The sequence below is a fragment of the Anolis sagrei genome, chromosome 11 (genome assembly GCF_037176765.1).
Source record: "Anolis sagrei isolate rAnoSag1 chromosome 11, rAnoSag1.mat, whole genome shotgun sequence".
Classification (NCBI taxonomy): Eukaryota; Metazoa; Chordata; class Lepidosauria; order Squamata; family Dactyloidae; genus Anolis; species Anolis sagrei.
In genome coordinates this window covers 16,079,444-16,092,545 of record NC_090031.1, presented here as the reverse complement: position 1 = coordinate 16,092,545, position 13,102 = coordinate 16,079,444, and the positions used below count along the sequence as shown (strand labels likewise).

The following is a 13,102-nucleotide window of genomic DNA, read 5'->3' as shown; positions in this document are numbered from 1 at the left end:
ATAGATAGATAGATAGATAGATAGATAGATAGATAGATCAACGAATCCTAGACTTGGAAGAGACCCCAAGGAGCATCCAGTCTAACCCTAAAATAGATAGATAGATAGATAGATAGATAGATAGATAGAGATGAATCCTAGATTTGAGAGAGACTCTAAAGTGCATCTAGTCTAACCCTAAGATAGACAGACAGACAGACAGATAAATCCTAGACTTGGAAGAGACCCCAAGAGCCATGCAGTCTAACCCTAAGATAAATAGATAGATAGATAGATAGATAGATAGATAGAGAAAGAGAGAGAGAGAGAGAGGAAGGTAGGTAGGTAAATAGGTAGATAGATGGATAGATAGATAGATAGATAGATAGATAGATAGATAGATGAATCCTAGACTTGGAGGAGACCCCAAGGGCCATGCAGTCTATCACTGAGAGAGAGAGAGAAAAAAAAAAGAGAGAGAGAGAGAGAGAGAGATGAATCCTGGACTTGGAAGAGACCCTAAGGGCTATGCAGTCTATCCCTAAGATAGAGAGAGAGAGAGAGAGAGAGAGAGAGAGAGAGAGGGAGGGAGGGAGGGAGGGAGAGAGAGAGAGAGAGAGAGAGAGAGAGAGATTAATCCTAGACTTGGAAGAGATCCCAAGGGCCATGTAGTCTATCCCTAAGATAGATAGATAGATAGATAGATAGATAGATAGATAGATAGATAGGCAGATAGATGAATCCTGGACTTGGAAGAGACCCTAAGGGTCATCCAGTCTATCCCTACGATAGGTGGATGGATGGATGGATGGAAAGATAGATAGCCAAGGAAGCAGGAGGTATAGGGAAGACTTTCAGAGTCCCACCTTTGCTCTCACCTGAGCTTTGAAAGACAGAAGGGAAACTGTTTCCAAGGCTTCTTTCAATAACTAGTTATCATTTTGGTAAATACAAGGCTGAAAACACGCACACAGCCTTTGGATCCCGGCCTTCTATTGTTGCTCTTGCTCATTCCAGCACAGAGCAGGGAGCAAGAGGAAAAGTGGGGTGTCGCACTATCCATTGTGTCCAAAGACTTGACGCAAGAACTGCCCTTTTGGTTTTCCACTGTCCGGGCAACGAGACATGCCTTTGAAGAGGGCGAAGGTGCTGGAACAATTATTACAAGACAACGCAAAAAGCTCTGGCTCAGAGGTGCCTTTAGCAAAAGGAAGTTAATTGATGAGCAGGGCTGATAGTCACCAGAAACAAAAAAACACAAAGTTAAAAACTTGGCATGATGCTAAATGTCCTTTGACCAATAGCTGGCCAATTGGAGTGCCTCTAGTGTTGCTGTGAGGAGGTCCTCCATTGGGCATATGGCAGGGCTCAGGATGCATTGTAGTCAGTGATCTATGGTTTGCTCTTCTCCAGACTCCACTTGGTAGTCCCATTTCTTAAGGTTAGCTCTGCATCTCGTGGTGCCAGAGCACAGCCTGTTCAGTGCCTTCTAAGCCCCCCAATCTTCTGTACGGAGGGAGTTTCTCATCTGTTATCAATTACTGATTGAGGTTCTGGGTTTTAGCCTGCCACTTCTGGACTCTTGCTTGCTGAAGTGTTCCTGCAAATATCTCTGTAGATCTTAGGAAGTTTTTTTCTTGATTTAAGGTGTTGGCATGCTGGCTGATATCTGAAGAGAAGATGGGCCAGAGATGTCAATGCCTTGGTCCTTTCATTGCTGGCGGATGTCAGGTGGCACAATACCTGCTAAACAGTATAATTTCTCCAGTGATGTAGGGTGTAGACATCCAGTGATCATGCGGCATGTCTCATTAAGAGCCACATCCAATATTTTAGCGTGATGAGATGTGTTGCACACTGGGCATGCACACTCAGCAACATAGTAGCCAAGCACAAAGGCAGATGTCTTCACTGTGTCTGGTTGTGATCCCCAGGTTGTGCCAGTCAGCTTTCGTGTGATATTATTTCTAGCACCCACTTTTTGCTTGATAGTCAAGTAGTGCTTCTTGTAAGTCAGAGCACGGTCCAGGGTAACTCCCAGGTATTTGGGTATACTGCAATGCTCCAGTGGGAATCCTTCCCAGGTCATCCTTAGAGCTCAAGATGCTTGTCTGTTCTTAAGGTGAAAAGCACATGTCTGTGTTTTAGATGGATTAGGAATAATCTGGTTTTCCCTGTAACAGGCAGTAAGAGCACCTAAAGCAATGGTTCTCAACTTGGGGGTCGGGACCCCCAGAGGGGTCGCGAGGGGGTATCAGAGGGGTCACCAAAGACCATGAGAAAACATAGTATTTTCTGTTAGTCATGGGGGTTCTGTGTGGGAGGTTTTTCCCAATTCTATCATTGGTGATGTTCAGAATGCTCTTTGATTTAAGTGAATTATAAATCCCTGCAAATACAACTTCCAAATGTCAAAGTCTACTTTTCCCAAACTCCACCAGTGTTCACATTTGGGCATATAGAGCATCTGTGCCAAATTTGGTCCAGATCCATCATGGTTTGTGCTCTCTGGATGTAGATGAACTACAACTCCCAAACTCAAGGTCTATACCCACCAAATCTTTCCACTATTTTCTGTTGGTCATGGGAGTTCTGTGTGCCAAGTTTAATTCCATCGATGGTGGAGTTCAGAATGCTCTTTGATTGTAGGTGAACTATAAATCCCAGCGACTACAACTCTCAAATGACAAAATCAGTCAATCCCCCCTGAACCCATCAGTATTCTAATGTGGGCGTATCAGGTATTTGGGCCAAATTTGGTCCAGAGAATGAAAATACATCCTGCATATCAGATATTTACATTATGATTCATATCAGTAGCAACATTACAGTTACGAAGTAGCAACAAAAATAATTTTATGGTTAGGGGTCACCACAACATGAGGAACTGTATTAAGGGGTCGTGGCATTAGGAAGGTCGAGAAACACCGATCTAAAGCTTCAGAGAGATTTTGTTCAACCCTTTCAATGCTCTCTGCTTGAGCGGTGATGGCACAATCGTCGGCGTAGAGGAAACTCTTTGTCCCTTCTGGCAGCGGCTGATCATTTGTGTATGAGTTGAACATTCATTGAGCAATCACACTCCCCTGAGGCAGGCCATTCTTCTGTCTTCACGACCTTCTTCTCCGGCCCTGGAACTAAACAAAAAAGCTCCTGTTGTGTAGCAGATTTCCTATAATGCTGGTGAGGTGGTAATCCTTTTTTATCAGGAGAAGGCGATGATTTACAGTGTCAGCTGCTGCCTTTCAAAACTATCTTCTGAGTCAGGTTCAAAACTTGTGAAGTGCAGCTTTTCCCTTTCCCGAAACCATCTTGTTGTGGAATTATGCATGGTCTATTTTCTCTGTAATTCTATGCAAAATAAGTTTCTCCAGAACTTTATAAAGATGGCACAACAAGGAGATTGGTCTAATAATAATAATAATAATAATAATAATAATAATAATACTTTATTTATACCCCACCACCATCTCCCCAAGGGGACTCGGAGCGGCTTACATGAGGCCAAGCCCAACAACACATCAATATAGCTTTTTGGATCATTACAATTTGAATGATCCAAAAGAAACGCACTGAACTGGGCATAGCTAAAGATTGCTGCTTTATCGCCCTCTCAACCACTCCATGAGTGATAGGCAAGTGATGAAACACCCTGTTTCGGTAGGGACAATTCCAGTTAATCCTCCGCCTTCCCACTGTTTCAGCTGCTTTTACAATGTCCCAGTTTCTCTGTCCTCGCATTTTACCCCTTTGGTCATTAGCTCAGTTTAGTTGCTACAAACTGAGCTTCAAAGGGCATTTCTTCAACTGTAAGATGCCACCTGTGCTGGTACGGCTGTACCAGGAGCTCCAACTTTATTTTCTTTCTGTTATCTGTTTGCATTTATAGGGCAGGCCTCCTGTCCATCATAATTAAGCTTTGGTTCCACCCCTTGTTCAGGGCTCTGGGAGGGAAAGGAGCCATTTTGGGGTCAGTCTCACACAAGGAAGCTAGACTATAGGACGTAGACCAGCTCGTTCCGTAGAAAAGCTTCTTTTCTCAAGAGCATCCAGGGAAAAGGAACATCCGGGGAAACAGAAACAGAAATTCCAGGGAAAAGGTCCCAAGGCTCTGGCTGAGAGCTCACAGCCTCTCAGCAAACAGAGGGAAAACAGCCCTGAAGTTCTCAAAGAATTCTCTGAGGGAGGACAGCACTACAGATCCACGGAACTCCAGCTGAAATATCTTCAAGCCTCGGCTGGTAGGTCTACTCGATACCCAGACGCATTTGGAATCGGTAGTAGGACCCACACCGATGAGGCATAGATAGTAAACAGCCTGGGAGAGGTTAAATAGGGTTTTTCCTACAGAGAAAGTTCAGTTAATCAAAGTCAGGTACCAGCCCATTGAGGACTAGACTAAGAAAGCCTTGAAGTGTTGTTTGAACCATTGAAGATTTGTTGTTTGTTCCATAATAAAGACTTTGTTGTATCATTAAAGACTCTAAAGACCATTACTTCAGAAAAATCCCTGAGAACCTCTCTTTGAGGCACCCCTGGCTTCCCGCTGGGCTTAAAGCATATGTCTTATAGAAAAGTACAGCTATTACAGGCCCAGTGCGCGACAGAACACCATCGATTGTATGACACAACACAATTTCAGTACAAAAAACAACAAAAATGCATAAGATACCCTTGAGATTCTGAAACTTGCCCCCTTTTTAAGAAATTGTTATGTAGGGGGAAAAATTGTGGCTCTGAATGGGAAAAATTCCAATAATTTGCACTCAAGTAATTCAGTGGGATGGGGAGAGGAGCCCGGGCCGCAAAATCCCACCCTTCCAAAATCCACGAAAAGCAAACTGCTCTGGTCTCTTTTGTGTTTGTGCCCATTTCCTCATTGAAAACTCCCGTTATCTTAGTCAAACTCTATTGTTACTTGGCCACACCTGCCCAGGCTTTCATCTGTGAAATGTCGGAAGATAAGATTTGGAAGTGCCGCAAAAACACGATTGTTGCTTTTAGACAAGAGTTTAATAAGGCCTTAGAAAACCCACTAAGTGCAACAAAAGAGCACTTAAATGGGAAGGTGAGGTAGAGCTGGGTTAGTCACTCTTGAGAAACTAAGTAGCTTTCTCACAATGCTCCAGATTCAATTGAGATTAAATCGGCAAAGGTCCCCCATTTGCTTCATTGTTGTGCACTGTGCCGATCAGGTTGGTTGGTTAACCCAGGGAGGAGAAACCTCCAAGAGGCTGAAATCGATAGGAACTTGAGGAGGGTCTACCCCAGGAGGAGAGACCCTGAGACCTCACCAAAGAGGGATTGCTACTTTGGCAAGCAAAGGCAAGCCTGATTTTCAGCTATTTTATTTCCCTAAATATCCAGAAGAAATCTCACCAAAGTTGAAGAAGCAGCACCGAGATGTTTTTATTAGCGATTCAGCTGAAAAGGATGCAATGCAGCAATCATTCGCCAAGCAGAGCATGTGGTTACAGAAAACAGACATTTTTATAGGAAATACAGGCTTGTGAGTTTCAAAATTCCCGCTCCCCACCCTCCTCCCGGCTTGATGGTGATTGGCTGGTGTGATAACAACTGGGAGGAGGCTTGGTCACCCTCCCCGCGCCAGAGCTCCTCCGGTGCTCTAGAGCCTATCAGGAAGCTCCTACCGCCTCGGTACTCTGGCGAATCAGGAGGAAGGGAGGCGGGACGAAAAGAAACAATGCTTTCTTGAGTGGATTATAGGATTTCAATGTCCTGGGGCTTCTTGAATCTGGAATCAGCCTTCTAAAGAAACTAACTCTATTGTCTTTAGATGGGTCTGCGATAAGTAATGATTACTTAAACCAGGTTTTCCTGCCGCAATCAGATATGACACAAAGAGGAGGCTGCGGTGGGTGTCCGTTGTGGAGAGGTTTGAATGAAGAAAACGGAGTCGGGGGAAAAGAGACTTTTTGAGGGTCGTCTCGCCCCCATTGTTATGTGATTAGAAGTTTGCCAAGCGGAACCCCAATTTGATGGCCCAACTCCGATGTCAAAAAGGGATTTTCTGTTTTATTTTCCATGCAGACATGTTTTAAGATAAGAGTTGTTTTGTGATTGCTGATTGCCTTTTCAGAGCCAGGGCAGCTTCCTGGTTGACTTCCTCCAAAGAGAGGGGAAGGGGGCAAAAGGTTCAGGGCAAGGTCAGGAATATGAAGGGAAATGCATGAGGAAATATAGGAATCCACAATGTCAAAATCCAAAGTACTCCAAACTCATCTACCTCAATTTGCTTTTTGGAAGTGCAGTGTATGCAAAGGTTGTCTCATGCACAAAATCATTAAAACCCGGCGCATTGCATGACCTTCAGCCTATGTACAGTGTTCCCACGCTACTTCGTGGTTTGCTTTTTGTGGATGCTTTCCTTCCTCAGAGAGAGACAGGGGGGGGAGGAGGGGGAGGGGCGATCCTATACCTTGCACGCACTGAGGCAGTACATATATTGCGTCCCTACTTTGTGGATTTTCACTTATCGTAGGTGGCCCTGGAATGTAACAACCGCAATAAGAGATGACACACTGTACTTGAATCGGGCTACTAGCCTTGGGTCCCATCTCCAAGATTGTTATGTACTAGCTGTACCCAGCCACATCTTGCTGTGTCCCTCAGGAAACTGAAGATTTCCAAACATGAAATAATCTGGGCACTAAAGGTTTCCCACTGGCTGGTAGAATAATAATAATAATAATAATAATAATAATAATAATAATAACAATAATAAACTTTATAGCCCGCCACCATCTCCCCACTGGGGACTCGGAGTAGCTTACATGGGGCCAAGCCCAGACAACATATTACAGCAGAAGAAAACCAAAAATGTAATACAACAAACAACATCATCAAAATTACATAGGAAAAAAAAATTCAGACATCTGAAAATAGAGCATAAAGCCTTGATTAAATGATACACACCAAACTGACCAAGGCTTAATCCTTATTATCCAGCCTGGCGTCCTTGCCCTTAGCAAAACTATAAGTTACTATCTCTATTGGGGGCTGGGGGGTCATGTTCGACTTCATATCTCTATTTATATCTATGTCAATTTGTCCCGTGGTTTTTGAGTTATGTTAATATCACTAACTAACATTACATTTTTATTTATATAGATAGATATACGATTGGCTAGTTTTGCAAAATACAGAACGCTTCTGGTCTCAATGTTTCAGGCAAGAGGGGTTCTTGTCAATAGGAAGAGGGCAAAACCACTTCCTCAAGAGGCAGATCAGGGGTCCCAGAGGGTCCGATCAGGGCCCTGGTCCAGCGGCTCCGTTTCCCATTGCAAAGAAGCAGTTTGAGCATCATTTGCAGGAAATCCTGTGGTGCACAGAAACAACCACCTCACTCCCACACATGTTCAAGGAGGTGGTTGTCATGCCAGAAAAAATCAGGGTGAGAGTTAAAGAAATCTGATTGGGAGAACACAGGAAACACATCGAACAAAGACTAAACTCTGATGTGTTTTTTATTGTATAACTAGCTTGGGGACCCGGCGTTGCCCGGGTTATTAGAGAAAGTGGGTAATGGCGGTTCTGTATGCCAAGTTTGGTCTTGATTGGTCATTAGAAGAGGGTTGTAGCAATCTTTGGAAGGGAGTCGAGGTACTTGAAGTCCCATCATCCATGGTCTGTCCTCCTCCAAACTGCACCAGTATGTAGTCATTGGCGAGGGTCTCAGTGGTCTCAGGAAGTGAGCAAAGGTACTTCAAGTCCCATCATCCATCTCCAAATTTTTCCAAGCAACACCAGGACGTAAAGTGGGTCATGAGAGGTCTATGTGCCAAGTTTGGTCTTGATCCGTCATTGGATAAGGTTTGCAGAGGTCTCAGAATGTGAGTGAAGGTTTGTTTGTTGTTTGTGGCAGAACATTATTATTATTATTATTAAACTTTATTTGTACCCTGCTAGCATCTCCCGAAGGACTCGATGCGGCTTACAAAGGCCAAGGCCTCAACATAACAACAACAAACAATAACAATGCAAGCAAATTAAAAACATAAGCAATAACACAACAAAACAGAGAGATCATCCAAGATGTCCGGGTTTTGTTCTTCTCAAACTACACATAGCTTCAGAACAGCTTCTTTGGCAGGGATACATTTCATAAATCCTGTGACACACCACTTCTGCTTTTAAGTGTCCTGCTGTCGGTCTCCTCCTTCCATTTTCCCACTTTGTCTTGCAAGTATTGCAATCTGAGTTCCCAATGCAAAAATAGCAAGAAAAGGTGAGGACAGGAAGGGCAGAACCAACACTTTATGGGCGCAACCTGCCCCGCCTTGAGTATTTTTGCTTATTTATAACTGAGCCACACTCTGAGGTTATTTGGTCACAAGTGTCTTGCTTTTCATGTGTGAATTGTAGGAAAGTTTGCAGGATTTTTCAGAGACAACGCTGATGGAATCGATCCAGGAGTTCAGTGTCACATCTGTAGACAGTCCACGTTTCGCAGACATACTTACTTACTTAGGCGATCCCTCATTGTCCGCGTAAGATTGCCCTCCAAGTGGGCCGTACCAGAAGTTCTGACTTTATTTACCTTGTATTAAGTGTTTGCTTGCAGCTCAAGGCTTGGGATTCTGCAGAAGGGTGGCTTCCTGTTAAAGTTTGCAGTTATAGGGCAGGCCTCCTGTCCATCATAGCTAAGCATTGGTTCCGCCCCCTGTTCAAGGCTCTGAGAGGGAAAAGAACCATTTTGGTCAGTCTCAGCAAGGATAGCTAATGTACAGGATGTGTCCAGGTTCTCCTGTGCAAAAGCTTCAACCCTTAAGACTTCCCGGGGGAGAACAGTCTTAAAAGCAAAAGGATTCCCAAAGATTCCCAGGGAAACAGCCCTAAAGCTCTGAGGAATTTTGGAGGGAAAAACAGCTTTGAATATCTAAGAACATCTGAAGTGACTACAGGCCTACTGGTAGGTCCACTCGGTGCTTTGAGACGCAGTTCAACCGGGTAGTGGCGCCCACATCAGTTAGGTTTAGGTTCACAGTTAGCCTGGGAGAAGTTTGGAAAGGGACTATCTTTAGAGTAAAGTAACAGTTAGAAGCCACCAGTTGCACAAAAGCCTGGAAGTATTTGTTTAACCTTTTGAAGACAAAAGAAGTTTCTGTTGATTGTTCACCAATAAAGACTTTGTTATATTTCACAAGCCCTCCAAAGACTGTTTATGGTGAAAATCCTTAAGAATTTCTCTTCGGGGCCCCTGGCTTCCCGCTGGGCTAAAATTGCATGTCCTGTTTTAAAAACAATTCGTTTCAAGCCCAGCAGGCGACAGAACATGCGGTGTCCTGGCGGTGGTCCGTAGGTGACTGTGGAGCCCTATTCTTGACCCTCACGTTCTCCCGCAGTGAGGGCATCCGTTTCCAGATGGAAGGCGGTCCCAGTCGGGGTTGGCTTGACGTGCCTTCCTCTTGGCAAGTTTCTCTCTTTCGCCCTCTATTCATGCCTCTTCAAATTCTACAGCACTGCTGGTCACAGCTGACCTCCAGTTAGAGTGCTCAAAGGGCAGGGCTTCCCAGTTCTTGGTGTCTACGCCACAGTTTTTGAGGTTGGTTTTGAACCCATCTTTCAATCTCTTTTCCCGCCCTCCAACATTCTGTTTTCCGTTCTTGAGTTCGGAGTAGAGCAACTGCTTTGGGAGAAAGTGGTCCAGCATTCGGACAATGTGGCTGGTCCAGCGGAGTTGATAGCGTAGGACCATCGCTTCAATGCTTGTGGTTTTTGCCTCATCCAGCACGCTGACATTTGTCTGCTTGTCTTCCCAAGAGATTTGCAGGATTTTTCGGAAGTAACACTGATGGATTCATTCTAGGAGTTGTGCATGACGTCTGTAGATAGTCCTCGTTTCGCAGGCATAGAGTAAGGTTGGGAGGACAATCACTTTATCAACAAGCCCCTTGGTCTCCCTACAGATGTTCTGGTCCTCAAACACCCTGTGCTTCATTTGGAAAAATGCTGCACTCGCAGAGCTCAGATGGTGTTGTATTTCAGTGTCAATGTTGACTTTTGTAGAGAGGTGGCAGCCAAGGTAGCAGAAATTGTCAACATTTTCTAATGTTACACCATTAAGCTGTATTTCTGGAATTGGAGAGGGATTGGCCAACCAAGCCTCCAAGTTCCCATCGACTTCACAAGGAAGGAGCTTCCACTGGACTCTAAGGCAGAGAGTTTCACTGTTGACAGAGGCGGCACTAGGTAATTTTCAATGATAAGCAAACAGTATTTTGGCCCCCCCCCCCCAACCAATCATTGATATATATTTTCTGTTTGTCGTGGGAGTTCTGTGTGCCATATTTGGTTCAATTCCATCAATGGTGGAGTTCAGAATGTTCTTTGATTGTAGGTGAACTATACATCCCAGTAACTACATTTGCCACACTTGCTCCCTTGCCTGGCCCGCTTGGGGTCCGGAGGCATGCCTGAAGACCCTGGCGTGTGCACCCAAAGTCACCTCTTCTGCCTTTGTGCCCCTGGCAAAAAAAAAAAGTGTTCTGTGACCGCTTACTTTGCGTAAAGGACGAGCCGCCCCTGACTGTTGAATAGCTTGTATGGTCAGGAAGTTCTTCCTAATGTTCAGGTGGAATCTCCCTTTTTTCATCTGAACCCATGGCTCCATTGAGTCCTAGTCTCACTCCAGGGCAGAAATAAACAAGCCTGATCCCTCTTCCTTTATGACAGCAGGACAGAGAAAACAAGTTTGCCCCCCTGTCAGTAGGACACTTTGCAGATGTTTGGAGATGGCAATCATTTTGTCTCCAGGCTGAATGTATCTCCTTGGAAACTCTCTTGCTAATTATTTGTGGGGAGGAGGAAACATACGTGGACTTCGGAACAATTTTTGGCTCGGCTGCCTTTCTCCGTTCCGTCAAGGAATATGTTCTCAGCAGGGACACGTCGGAGTGAAACGAGCAGCGTCTTACACACCGTTCTGTGAGAACCCAATTGTTTCAAAGACCACTGGATCTATCTGTTCCTCCTCCTGAGTCATTCACAAATAGGAACATTTGAGCATGACCGCGAAGCAATTTGCAGCAAACTCCTTCTACAGGCATTCCCCCCAAAAACAAGTCAATGGAGCACCTTCTAATGCTGAACACAACACTAGACCTGACTCGTAAGGTATGTGTCTGATGGGGTTTTGAGCTTGCGGTTCTGTGCCTTACTTACAGCAAAGCTGTTGTGTTTTCTTGGCAAGGCTTTTCAGAGACGTGTTGTCATTGACTCCCCCTGAGGCTGAGAGAGTGTGACTTGCCCAAAGTCACCTATTGGGTTTCAATGTCAAAGCGAGGATACAAACCCTGATCTCCAGTGTCACAGACCAGATATCTCATGAAATTGCAGCCCGGACTCAGAAAGCCTAGTGATGTGTGTGCTGTATGAGGTTTTGAGCTTATGGCCGTCTCGAGTATTAATTTATTTTTGAAGTCTTTTTGACCCAGATCTGTCTATTTCGGGACACTCTGATTAAACATGGACATGAAACTAAATTCTCTCCTCAAATTCAAAAGGCAAACAGCTGTTCCCAAGCTGCACGTCGTGGCCAAGGCAGCTGCGAAAGACAAGGAATCATAGAGTCATAGAGTTGGGCCATCCAGTCCAACCCCATTCTGCCAAGAAGCAGGAAAATCCATTCAAAGCACTCCCAACAGATGGCCATCCAGCCTCTGTTTAAAAGCCTCCATAGGAGCCTCCACCACATAATAATAATAATAATAATAATAATAATAATAATAATAATGTTGAAGGCTTTCATGGCTGGAATCACTGGGTTGTTGTAGGTTTTCCGGGCGATATGGCCATGTTCTAGAGGCATTTTCTCCTGACGTTTTGCCTGCATCTATGGCAAGCATCCTCAGAGGTAGTGAGGTCTGTTGGAAGTAAGAAAATGGGTTTATATATCTGTGGAAAGACCAGGGTGGGACAAAGGACTCTTGTCTGTTGGAGCTAGGTGCGAATGTTTCAACTGACCACCTTGATTAGCATTTAATGGTTTCGAAGTGCCTGGGGGAATCTTTCTTTGGGAGGTGATTTGATGTGCCTGATTGTTTACTCTCTGTTGTTTTGCTGTTGTAATTTTTGAGTTTTTTTAATACTGGTAGCCAGATTTTGAACAAAATCAGAAAATGAACAAATCAAATGAAAAAAAAACCCAAATGAACATTCACACCTAGCTCCAGCAGACAAGCTCCAGCCCCACCAATAACAGATCTGGACCAAACTTGGCATGCAAACCCAACATAGCCAACTGTAAATACTGTCAGGATTTGGGGGCGATCGCCCTTGGCATATGGGAGTTGTAGTTCATCCATATCCAGAGAGCACTGAACCCAGCTGACGACAGATCTGGACCAAACTTGGTACACACACCCAACATGGACAATTGTGCATACAGTCCTGGTTTGCGGAAGAAAATACATCGTTATGTATTTTCTAATGGGAGCATTAATAAAAAATGAAATGAAAGACTGGCTTTTTCCTAATAAATAGTGTTACGAATTAACTAAATGATATTACTTAACACCCCCCAAACAAACAAGGCCTTTTTCAAATAGCTGTGTAACCAAGATAGTACATAATAAACATGAACATATGCATGTATATATATGTGGTTGGGGATCCCTACCAGTCCGATAGGTGATTTCCACTGCGGCACAAAGCTTCCCATCAACAATCATAGCGATGAGGATGGAGAATAAGGTTGAGGCAATAAAATTCCACCTTAAATGGGTCACTTTGGGAGCCACTGCATCTAAGACTGTTGTCATCATGGAGTATCTGCAGGATGCACAAATGTTTCAGAGGTTCTAATGTCAAAGGTTTTCATGGCCGGAATTAATTGGTTGTTGTAGGTTTTTCGGGCTGTCTGGCCATGTTCTAGTAACAAAGTACACCTAAAAACTGTCAGGCCAACAAATGCTAATCAAGGTGGCCAATTGAAACATTCATACCTGCCTCCAACAGACAAGAGTTCTTTCTCCCTCCCTGGACTTTCCACAGATACATAAACCCAATGTTCCTAGTTTCCAACAGACCTCACAACCTCTGAGGTTGACTTCTATAGATGTGGGTGAAACATCAGGAGAGAATGCTTCTAGAACATGGCCAT

The 13,102-nt window shown here is 44.3% G+C and overlaps 1 long non-coding RNA gene across 1 annotated transcript in view; it reads right to left on the bottom strand.

The window, feature by feature from the left end:
• The window catches only part of LOC137097664 (uncharacterized), a 214,331-nt gene that overhangs the window by 182,012 nt on the left and 19,217 nt on the right, over positions 1-13,102 (bottom strand). The gene's annotated exons all lie outside the window — the stretch shown is intronic.